At 38.2% G+C, this 11,551-nt stretch overlaps 1 long non-coding RNA gene and 1 other non-coding gene across 2 annotated transcripts; both read left to right on the forward strand.

Annotated features, from left to right (window-relative positions):
• Positions 1-358: 358 nt before the first annotated feature.
• Positions 359-439, forward strand: TRNAL-AAG (transfer RNA leucine (anticodon AAG)). Its single transcript has one exon. It is a non-coding gene; the product is annotated as a tRNA-Leu (tRNA).
• Positions 440-1,608: 1,169 nt separating this feature from the next.
• LOC114761376 (uncharacterized) lies at positions 1,609-2,566 on the forward strand. Its single transcript, XR_003742141.1, has 2 exons — positions 1,609-1,880; positions 2,029-2,566. It is a non-coding gene; the product is annotated as an uncharacterized LOC114761376 (long non-coding RNA).
• The last annotated feature ends 8,985 nt before the right edge of the window (positions 2,567-11,551 follow it).

Below are 11,551 nucleotides of genomic sequence, written 5' to 3' on the forward strand. Positions count from 1 at the left end.
GGCTGATGCGCTAGAATTCAATTGTTATTTGGCGAGTTAAGATGTGGGATGGTCAGAACTACAGGGGAAGCCCCCAAATGATCTTCTGATCTTGCGGGCCCTGTGCACACAAAAACGCTTACCATTTGAATGGGCCAACAAGAGTGGCAGTGGACAAACTGAAATTCGCCCCACTGATTGTGACCATAAAGATTAGAGAGTTCGGGGAATTGCAAGATTCGAGCTCTGTTTCTGCCACTTGGATCCATCGCGTATTCATTATTGATGTTCTCGTGTAAAATATGCTAAGCTGAGTATCGTTGTGTTTCGAAGCATGCAGAGGGTAAATATAATTTCAGAAAACAAGATTGTCGACACAGTTGAGATGGCCGAGTTGGTCTAAGGCGCCAGATTAAGGTTCTGGTCCGAAAGGGCGTGGGTTCAAATCCCACTCTCAACAATTTATGCGTTTTTTCGACTGGGCCAATCAAGAATAGATTCGGCCCAATAAAGTAAGCCCATCTTTTAACTCTCTGGATGTTCTTTCTCCCCTTTTCTCGGCCCAAGTCTTCATTATAAAACGATCTGTTTCTGAATCACGTGATCAAACCTATCCACCCTTTGCTGATCCGAATTTCCTAATCCTAGCCATCAAAAGTGCAATTCCCTCTTTTAAGCACTCAATCTCACGCAAAATCAGCAAACAATTGTGTACTGATTAATTACAAATTTAAAAATCACGAGACATAAAAATTGAACAAAGGATAATGGATCAACACTTATAGTTAAAAATGTTTTAAATTTGTAAAAAAAAAAAGGTGTTAAATTATTTTTGAAATAAAAATAAAGATTATTGACACGGCACAGGGAAGGCGTAAATAGATGTGCATCTATGCATTCTCAAGATGCCACCTCGTTAAGTCCGGAAAGAGCTGAATTTTATAATGAAGTGTTGTGTTGTTCTTCTGTCTAGGTTTATTACACATACTGAGGAAAATATAAATTTTTTTGATGTGTCCTCAAGACGCCATAACTTTCATCAACACAGGGCATTTATCATATTTAGCGCAAAAGCCATGATGATGGGCCAGAAAATCGGCAAAGACTGGTTAAACCAATCGGACCTACCCAATTAGCTTTGTTTAGCTTCTGGTAATTACTATCTCGTGTAACTTGGATGAAGTTTGTTTTTAGATATGCACCACTATTATTGTGTTTTCTCTTTTTTGCCCACGTTTTCTTTATCTTTTAGTGGTTGGTTGGTGATTAAACTTTTTTTTTGTCATAATATTTAACTACTTTTCTTAATTTTATAAAAGCAGTTAATAAAATATTATAAAAATAACTGGAGGAAGAAGTATCTTCTCTCAAACTGCCCCTATTATAACTCACATTAATTAATACATACAATCCATAGTCATAGTTTTTCCATGGTAAATAATCAAGAATATTTTTAATAAATCAAAACATATTTTTTCTTTATAAATAACTAATTCAATTATATATTTTTTATGTATACGAATTAGGTATTGGGCTTCTAAATTGAAGGAGCAGAAAAGTGATCATATGCGTTAATTAAAACAGAGGAGGCTAACTTTATGGATGCGGCAACATAGATCCCAAGGGGCCTTTAATTTTTCCTGTTCGTATTGCCCCCTTTACTCTTCTTTATTGGTGAGAGTGGAGGGGGAGGTGCCTGGTGAGCTAATTAAGATAAGAAGAACAGAAAGGTTGAGGTGAAGGGTAGGTGGGAATGTTAGTTCTACACTTGTGGCCGCAATTACGCAGACGAAGAAGAATTGAGATGAAGAGATGAGATGAGATGAATAAACAAACAAGTGGCCCCTTCTCCATTTCTGAACCTCTAGCTATTATGATCCCTCCCTCACCTCACGCTCATGGTCTTATTTCGCTTCCCACATCTCTTCATTCTCATCTGATGATTACTATATCTTGCGATTCTTCTCTCTCTCTCTCTCTCTCTCTTCTGTTTTTGAATACATATATATATAAGCTGATGATGATTGTGAATGTGGTTGGTGGATGCAGTCTCTGGCAAGTTCGATGGTGAGATGGATATTGAGGCTGTTCAGCTCGCTGATCGGGGAGCCAGTTGCTTCGGTGTCCACCTTGCTCTATTACAGCGGCCTTCTTCCTCCCAACACCGTCCTCATCAGGCTGGTCCGCCGCGACTTGCTTCATCATGACAATTACCTCTTCCGTTTTATCATCCACCTCCTGTCTTTAATCTGAACTTCTTTTACATGATCTGAACCCCCCCCCCCCCGGGCCAGCGCTTCTGGGAACAACAAGGTGACACTGGATCACTACTTTGTGAGGGATGCTTCTTATGTAGATGAGTTCGTTAATTAAGTGTTGGGAAGTTAACTTGGATGTGTACCTATTTATTAAATAAATCACAGCAGCATCTAGTTTGCTAATCCTGCTTTTGTTGTTGTCTCCATGGCTGTGAGGAGGAAGACAACATTTTACTCCAGCTTTTAGGTTTTATATAGATTTTTTATTTGTCATCTCATACTTGCTATTATTAAACATGTACAGATGTAAAGACTGGCTTCATTTCTTAGTTACAGAACAAATTTGTTGAGATAATTTAAAAAACCATTTTTGAAAATATTTTGGAAAATACACTTTGGGCCATGTGTTTTAAGGATAAAAAAAATAGAATATTTTTTTATCTTTTATTCCACTACATTATTAAAGAGAAGATGGTTTATTAACGACAATTATATATGTTAATAAAGCAAATCATTTTTTTTACTTTTCATTTCACTATTTTACATATTTTTTAACAATCAAATACTTTTTTATTTTTTAAAAACTTGTTATTAGTTATTTTGCAGGATTATTATTTTAAAATAAAGACCTCAATATGTGAAATTGCTATTTGGGCCCCTCAATTTGAAAATGGCAAAAAAAAGACCCTATCTCATTGCAAATATGACATCTTGATGAAATGTCTGAAATGTCTCTCAATCAAGTTGTAATTTGGTTTACTAAAGTTGTCATTCGCTAAAGTAAACTTGTCATTTCTTATAGTCAACTTGTCATTTGATATACCCTCAGCCAAATTGTGATTTGGTCTACTGAAATTGTTATTCGCTAAAGTGAATATGTCATTTCCTATAATTAACTTATCATTTGACATACCTGAGTTGTGATTTTAGACATTTCACTAAGATTTCATATTTGCAATATGAGATCGAGTCTTTATTTGTCATTTTTCAAATTGAGAGTCCTAAATAATAATTTTACATATTAGAGGGTCTTTATTTGTTATTTTTCCCGATATCAAACAAGTACATAATAAATAATTGAAGTCCTTTCATCATTTTTGTACTAGACTTACATATTCAATTCAATGAATCTGAACTAATATTAGTTACACATAAAGCTAAAAGTAAAAATGAGTTGGGGCTACATAGCAAAAGTGCTCAAGGAAATGAGATGCCTTGAAGAAATGACACAGAGACTCTTAAACTGTATAAGTACCACCAGAACTCAGATTTTGTGGCAAGGTTCCAAATTAGAAGAATTTAAACCATCAAGAGGACTAAGACAAGGCGATCCCATCTCACCCTATCTCTTCGTGCTAGGCATGGAAAAACTTACCCATCTTATCCTTGACAAAGTGAGAGAGAGAAAGTGGAGAGGTTTGAGAGCTGGAAGGAGTGGCCCTATAATTTCTCACATGATGTTTGCTGATGACTTTGTTTTATTTACAGAGGCAGAAATGCCTCAAATTGACATAATTCTTCAGGTTTTGCAGGTTTTTGGAGAGATCTCTGGACACAAGGTTAGCTGTGAAAAGACACAAATCTATTTCTCACCAAATGTCTCGCAGCGCACTAAAAAAAGAGATTTGTGATAAATGCAAATTCAAGGCAGTTGAGGACCTGGGTAAATATCTGGGAGCGAACATAGAGTTTCCAAGAAAGAAGAAAGACAAATATAAATGCATCCTGGAGAAGATCAAGAGTAAGCTTAGTGGATGGAAGGCGGAGAGCTTATCACTGGCGGGAAGGATCACCTTAGTGAAAGCAGTCACAAGCTCAATGTCCCTTTATCCTCTTCAACATGGAAGACTGCCCAAGGACATCGTGGAAGAAATTGAAAAAGCACAGAGACAGTTCATCTGGGGAGAGCAGGAAGGAAATAGGAGATGGCATGCCATTTCTTGGGATAAGCTATGTCAACCCAAAGATTATGGAGGAGTGGGAATTCAGTCCTTACAAGTTATGAATGATGCATTTCTATTAAAGATGATTTGGAAATTTAGAAATGAACCGACGGCGCTGTGGGTATAGGTGTTGAAAGCAAAATACTGTCAAGAACTAGTAAGGGGGAATGAAATGACGAGTAAAAGAACTGATTCGTAGCTCTGGAAGGAACTATGCAAGCTCAAGCATCTGTTTGAGGAGAATGCCTTCTTGGAGGTCAAAAATGGAGAATCAACCCGAGTCTAGACAGATAACTGGATCAGAGGTGTAGGTAGATTAATTTCACTTGTGCCAGATACACAAGACATAGATCGATCCCTGTGTGTAAAAGATCTTGTCAAGGAGGATGGTACGTGGGATCTTACCCCACTGAATCAAGTACTGCCGGAACGAATAAGAGATAAATTAGGGGAAATGCCGAAACTGAAAAACGAGGAGACGAACATGATCATATGGAGCCCTGACACAAAAGGCGAATTCACCATAGCAAGTACTTATAAAGCTCTAATCAGAGCACCAGAACCAAGAAACAAATTGTTTTGGAAGAAGATGTGGAAACTCCAGATTCCTGAAAGAATTGGGATTTTTCTTTTGAGGGCCTCGCTCAACAGACTCCCAACCCAAGAGATAACAAGGAAATGGGATGGAGGACAAGGGACATGCAAAAGCTGTCAACAAACAAAGGAGGATCTCATTCATGCTATGAGGGACTGTCCTGAAGCGGCTAGAATTTGGATGAAATTCATACCTGAAGCACGAAGGAATTCCTTTTTCAGTGGTAATTGGGAAAGCTGGTTCCCGAACAATGTTCTTTATAAAGGATGCAATCTAGAGGAAGCTCAATGGCCTGAAACCTTCGCCACTGTTTGCTAGTTCATCTGGCAATGGAGGAATAGTAAAGCACATGATGAGAGTTTTAGGCGACCCTGGAGAGCAGATGACATCATTAGACAGTACATTAGAAATTATACGGCAAGATGGGAGGAACAAGGAGACAGATATTAGCAAGTGGAAATTAGAAGAATTAAATGGTTACCTCCAAGAAAAGATTGGTGCACACTTAATACGGATGGAAGCATCAACTACAAAGGAAAAGCAGGATGTGGAGGAGTGATAAGGGGAGATTGTGGAGAGTGGCTGAGTGGATTTACAGTAAAATTAGAGAAGTGTGATATCAGACAAGCCGAAGCGTGGGGAATAATTGAAGGACTTCGTTTATGCAGACAAATGGGATTCAAGAAAATTGAAGTTGAATGCGATGCGGAGCAGATCGTCCAGGAAATCAGACAGGGAGCGAAAATTAAGGGTTGTTACCAGATCTCAAGGAAGCTGAAGGAACTGCTCATCCTTCAATGGCAGCTCGACTTCAAGCATATTTTCAGGGAAGGGAACCAAGTCGCAGATAAACTCGCCACTATGAGCAACGAAATGAATCAGAGAAGACTCGTTTGGAATACGCCGCCGGATTGGGTGGAAGAACTGGTCAAACTTGATGCTGCTGGGTTTGAAACCCCAAGAAGAATAGTTGTCATGTAACTGATGGGCTTGGCCCCTTTATTTCACCAAAAAAAAAAGAAGAAGCTAAAAGTAAATAGTAACTGTTAGGATTATATTTTTGATGATAACAAAGTCAGAATATCAGGGTTAAGTATTTTGATCGATCAACTGATCGAGCAATCGGTTATCGCTAAGGTTTCAGATAATGATCAAGTGTAAATCAGGTCTATAGTAGTCTTTTTGATCGAAGAACTATTCGATGAGTAATTTATCGATAAAGTGATCGATAATCACTATCGTAAAAATCACATAAGAGTATGGTAAATTATCGATAAGCTGATCGATAATATCAGGTAAACAATCAGAGACCCAAATCTGAAGTGTATTTATCGATCAAGTTATCGATAAATCAGTCATCAATAACGACCTCGATAAAAGGTAACACAATCTACTTGTTCTGCACATTAGTTCTGTTACAAATTTATCGATCATATTACCGACCATTTGTTTATCGATTACGTGTTCGAACTTTATGCTCTAACTCTCTGAATGCAGGTGATCAAATTCACTGATGGATCGATAACCTTATTGATCATAAAATTATCGATCACATGATCGATAATCAATGTCCTTACCCACTCTTACTCAGTTTTGTTACAACTAAATTATCGATAACATTATCGATAAGTTTAACTTGTTTGCTTAAATAAGTTTTCACATAACGTGATCGATAAAGAGTCTAAGAATTGACATATTCGCATTAAGTTATGGTGAACTATTTTTCGATCAAGTTATCGATCACTGGTTTTTCGATAATGTGATCGATCATTCAATTCCTCGGATTTCATGGTTTCACAAAACGTGATCGATAATCATTTCCTTTACATTAAACTTCTTCCTTCACTATTATCGATCACTTGTTCGAATGATCAATGATCGATCAACTGTTCGATCATTTCAGATAGCCTGTGTCTTTCATTGATTATTTACATAACCATGTTTTATCGATAATATTATCCATCATACATTTATCGATAAGATGTTCGATCATCAATGACTGAAGCTTCATTTCAATAACATTTGAATTATCGATAATCTGTTCGATCAAATTTGTGTTCGATCAATTGTTCGATCATGAAACGATTTCCTCTTTCTATGATAAATCTTAGAGTCAATGATCCAACACTTGATCGATAATTTTGGTGATCTATTTCGAAAAGTCTTCATTCCGTTTATCGATAACTTGATCTATCATCAAGTAATCGATCACTTTTTCGATCAAACTAAACCGGAATGACACTCTGTTCTTCTTGCTGATAAATGATTTCGTCACAAATCCTTGAATGATAAATTAGCCTTCTTTTTGTTCAAGATTAAAGCACTCACCACAAAACTCTCATTTGTTCGAATCTTAAAATATGCAGATTAATGAAAACGAGTGCAACGGCTCTTCAACGGGATTACGTAGACTGCGACCTACAGTGTCAGAAACTCAGACGCATTAATGGCGGAGCCGTTGAAACCAGCGAAACACGCAAACGAAGTCACAACGGCTAGAAGCTCTTCCGTCTAACGGCTACTTAACGGTATCAACTATAAAAGGCGCGAAGAAGCATTAATGAAGAGATTGAATACCTGAACTACCACCTGCGATTGTTTAGTTACGCATTCAATACTCTGTTTTTCACGTTACTACTGAGCATCAGTGTTTATCATTGAATTCACTCTGTAAGAGAGCCATTCACTACTTTTATTAAAAACTTGAGAGACACTCAAGAGTGTGGACTCTTGAGAGGGGTTGTATCCTTACGGGAGTAAGGGGGAGTGATTGAGCGATTCAATTACTGTACCGAGGCACCAAGAGCCCTGTCGATCTTGGAAGATAGTGAAACACTCAGAGGTGTTCTGGGGACTGGAAGTAGGTCACGTGGTTTAGACCGAACCAGTATAAATCTTGTGTCTCCTCTCTGCGGTTAAAATTCTCCTTACTCTGACTCTCTGTTTCTGTTCAATACTTGCACGCTTTTAATTTTAAATTTTTTTTGTAACTCACCCAATTCACCCCCCTCTTGGGTGAGATTGTTTCTAACATTTGGTATCAGAGCAGGTCTCTTCACTAAGGATTTAACAGTCCGAAGAGAGATCAAATGGCAGGATTTGGAGATAGCGTGCTACCTGAAGGATGCTCAACATCTAAACCGCCAGGCTTCAGTGGAGAAAATTATACCTTCTGGAAAATGAGGATGAAAATCTTCATTAAGGCCACAGAGTATGGGTTGTGGGACGTAATAGAACACGGCAACTATGTCCCGATGAACACAATAGATGGCCAGCAAGTACCCAAGAGTTCCGCGGAGTTCAACGAGGAAGATAAGAAGCTGGTGACTCTAAATGACAAAGCTATCAACATACTCACGTGTGCGCTTAGTCAGAGGGAATACTTCAGAGTCTCAAGTCTGGAAACCGCGAAGGAAATGTGGGAGGCTCTGGAGATAGCTCATGAAGGAACCACCGGTGTAAAACAGAGTCGAATTAACACTCTCACTACCGAATTCGAGTTATTCAGAATGAAGGAAGGAGAGAGTATCCGAGATATGGAAGTCAGATTCTCACATCTCATAAACCACCTCACTGCACTTGGGAAGAAATATAGTCAAGAAGATCAAGTGAGGAAAATACTGAGCGGTCTCACAAAAGAATGGGAACCGAAAGTAACAGCTATTGAAGAAACCAAAGGAGAATCCATTGGTTCTGTTGCAGCACACTGTTCGGGAGCCTTGCTGAATATGAGAGCAAGCAAAAATACAAAAAGGAGATGAACGAGAAAACCGGAAAGGCATCGCTCTTAAACCTCAAGAGAGCGAAGATGAAAATGAAGATGATCTTGATGATGATGAAATGGGCCTTATAGTCAGAGTTCAAGAAATTCTATACAAAAACAGAACCGGAAAGAAGTTTCAGCCGAACGCAGATTTCCTCCTCATATCCGAACGAATCAAAGGATCCAATCATTTGCTTCGAATGTAAGAAGCCAGGACATATCAAGGCGGAATGTCCCCAACTCTCTCCAGAGCAAAGGACAAAGAAAAGAAGAAAGAAAGATTCAGAAAGAAGAAAGCCTTCGTCACATCATCTGGGGAGACAGCTCCTCCGATGAAGAAGAAGGGAGTGATGATGAAGAGACAGCTAATATCTGTCTAGTGGCCCAAGAAAACGAGGAATCAGAATCAGAACAGACGAGGTAATAATTTCTGAACCATCTTATGATGAATTGCAGTCCGAATACAATGCTTTACATTTAGAATTAGTAAGAATTGCAAAAGAGTTAGTTAGCTCTAAGAAAAGGATAAAGTTTTTAGAAGATCAACAATCAAAGGTGAAGTCAATACAGACTCGACTTTGACTTGCACAAGTTGTGAAAAGAATGAAAGAAAGATTGAAGATCTTACCAGAACCTTAGAAAAATTCACTAAAGGTAGCGAAATGCTTAAGGTGATTCTAGGAGCTCAACGATGCTCTATGGACAAGACTGGTATAGGATACGATCCAACCCAAGATAAATCGAAAGGAAAGAAAAAAGAGTAGTGGTAGATCATATCTTACATATTTTAGAAATTCTGTGCATTCCTCAAATCCTTTTGCACTTTGCTCTCATTGCAACCGTAAAGGCCATTCAACTTCTTCTTGTTACTATAAGAAGAAAGGAGATTACGGAACATTAAAATGGGTGCCCAAAGGTACTTATGCACCAAAAATAACTCATACTAACCAAAAAGGACCCAAGAAGGTATGGGTACCTAAAACATGATTGCAATTTTTGCAGGTATGTCTCAAGGCATCCAGAACAAATAAATGGTATATAGACAGCGGATGTTCCAGACACATGACGGGTGACACTGAGAAGTTTACATCACTCAAACCAAAAGACGGAGGAAAAGTAAGCTTCGGAGGAAACCAATCGGGAAAAATTGGGAATCGGAGAAATCGGAAGTAGTATAGGCATGAAGGTCGAAGACGTGTATACGTGGAAGGTCTGTGTCATAATCTCCTCAGCGTCAGTCAGAGTGCGGACAAAAACAACTGGGTGATCTTTGATTCTGAAGAGTGCTTAATCATAAGCAAAGATGACCTACCTTGAAGAAAAGAAGAATTGAATACGAAGCTGAGAGCTCCGAGGGACGGTAACTGTTATACACTTCAACTTGATTCTAAAACTTCTGAAAACTGTTTTATTAGTAAAAAAGGAGGAAAGTTGGATTTGGCACAAACGACTTGCACATGTCAACATGAATCAACTTTCAAAATTAATAAAAAGGGATCTAGTTGTTGGTTTACCAAAAATCCAGTATGAACGCGATGATGTTTGTGATGCATGTCAAAAAGGTAAACAAACAAAATCTTCATTTAAATCAAAGAAGATAGTTTCAACTGAAAGACCTCTCCAAATGATTCACATGGACTTGGTCGGTCCATCTAGAGTAAAAAGCTTCGGGGGAAATCTTTATACTCTTGTAATAGTTGATGACTATTCAAGGTTTACCTGGACTTGTTTCTTTCCTCTAAAGATGAAACTTTTAATGCTTTCATTGTTTTTGCCAAAAAGGTCCAAATGAGAAAGGTATATCTATTGTGTCTATCAGGTCAGATCACGGAGGAGAATTTGAAAACAACGAATTTGCAGACTATTGTGAGGAACATGGAATTGACCACAACTTTCTGCACCAAGGACTCCTCAACAGAACGGAGTAGTTGAACGAAAAAATAGAGTACTCACGGAGATGGCTAGAGCAATGCTAAATGAGAAAGGGGTCTCACAAGTATTCTGGGCAGAAGCAATGAGCACAGCCTGCTATATTTCAAATAGAGCCTACATCAGAACACTGCTCGGGAAGACTCCATATGAATTGTACAGGGGAAGAAAACCCAATCTGTCACACCTAAGGATCTTTGGAAGCAGATGCTATATCCACAACAACAACAAAGAAAACCTGGGTAAATTCGATCCTATGATGAGGGTTTGTTTCTTGGCTACTCTAATCGTAGTAAAGCATATAGAATTTTCAATAAACGAACCTTACAATAGAAGAATCAATTCATGTGGTGTTTGCTGAAACTGAAACAATTTCGAAACCTGTAGATGATGATGCTGAAATCGTTCAAAATTTTCAAAAACTGGATTTGAACAAAAAACTCGAACAAATTATTTTCAGAAAACCGTTTCAGAAAACAGGGATGTTTTAAACGATCCCTTTACAAGAAAATCTAGAGCAGCCAAAGGCATGGAGACACAACCGAGATCATCCTCTGGATCAAGTCATCGGTAAAGTCAATGAAGGGGTCAAAACCCGGAGACAAATTGTCAATGAAGTTTTTCTCTGCTTTCATATCTCACATTGAGCCCTCTAATATTGACGAAGCACTGTCAGATGAATTCTGGATAGTTGCGATGCAGGAAGAACTTAACCAATTTGAGAGAAATCAAGTTTGGGAATTGGTACCTAGACCAGAAGACCATCCGGTCATTGGCACCAAATGGGTGTTCAAAACAAGCTCGATGAATCGGCTCAGATCGTCAGAAACAAAGCCAGATTAGTAGCAAAAGGCTACAATCAAGAAGAGGGAATCGATTATGAAGAAACGTATGCTCCTGTAGTGTAGCGAGATGGAAGCCATACGAGTTCTTTGGCTTTTGCTTGCATCAAAGATTTCAAACTATTTCAAATGGATGTTAAAAGTGCATTTCTGAACGGTTATATATCAGAAGAGGTGTTTATCGAACACAAACACCGGTTTGAAAATTCAAATTTTCCAAATCATGTTTACAAACTTTAAAA

This window comes from Neltuma alba, unplaced genomic scaffold (genome assembly GCF_004799145.2).
Source record: "Neltuma alba isolate B1F8T4 unplaced genomic scaffold, ASM479914v2 tig00011119_pilon, whole genome shotgun sequence".
Taxonomy (NCBI): domain Eukaryota; kingdom Viridiplantae; phylum Streptophyta; class Magnoliopsida; order Fabales; family Fabaceae; genus Neltuma; species Neltuma alba.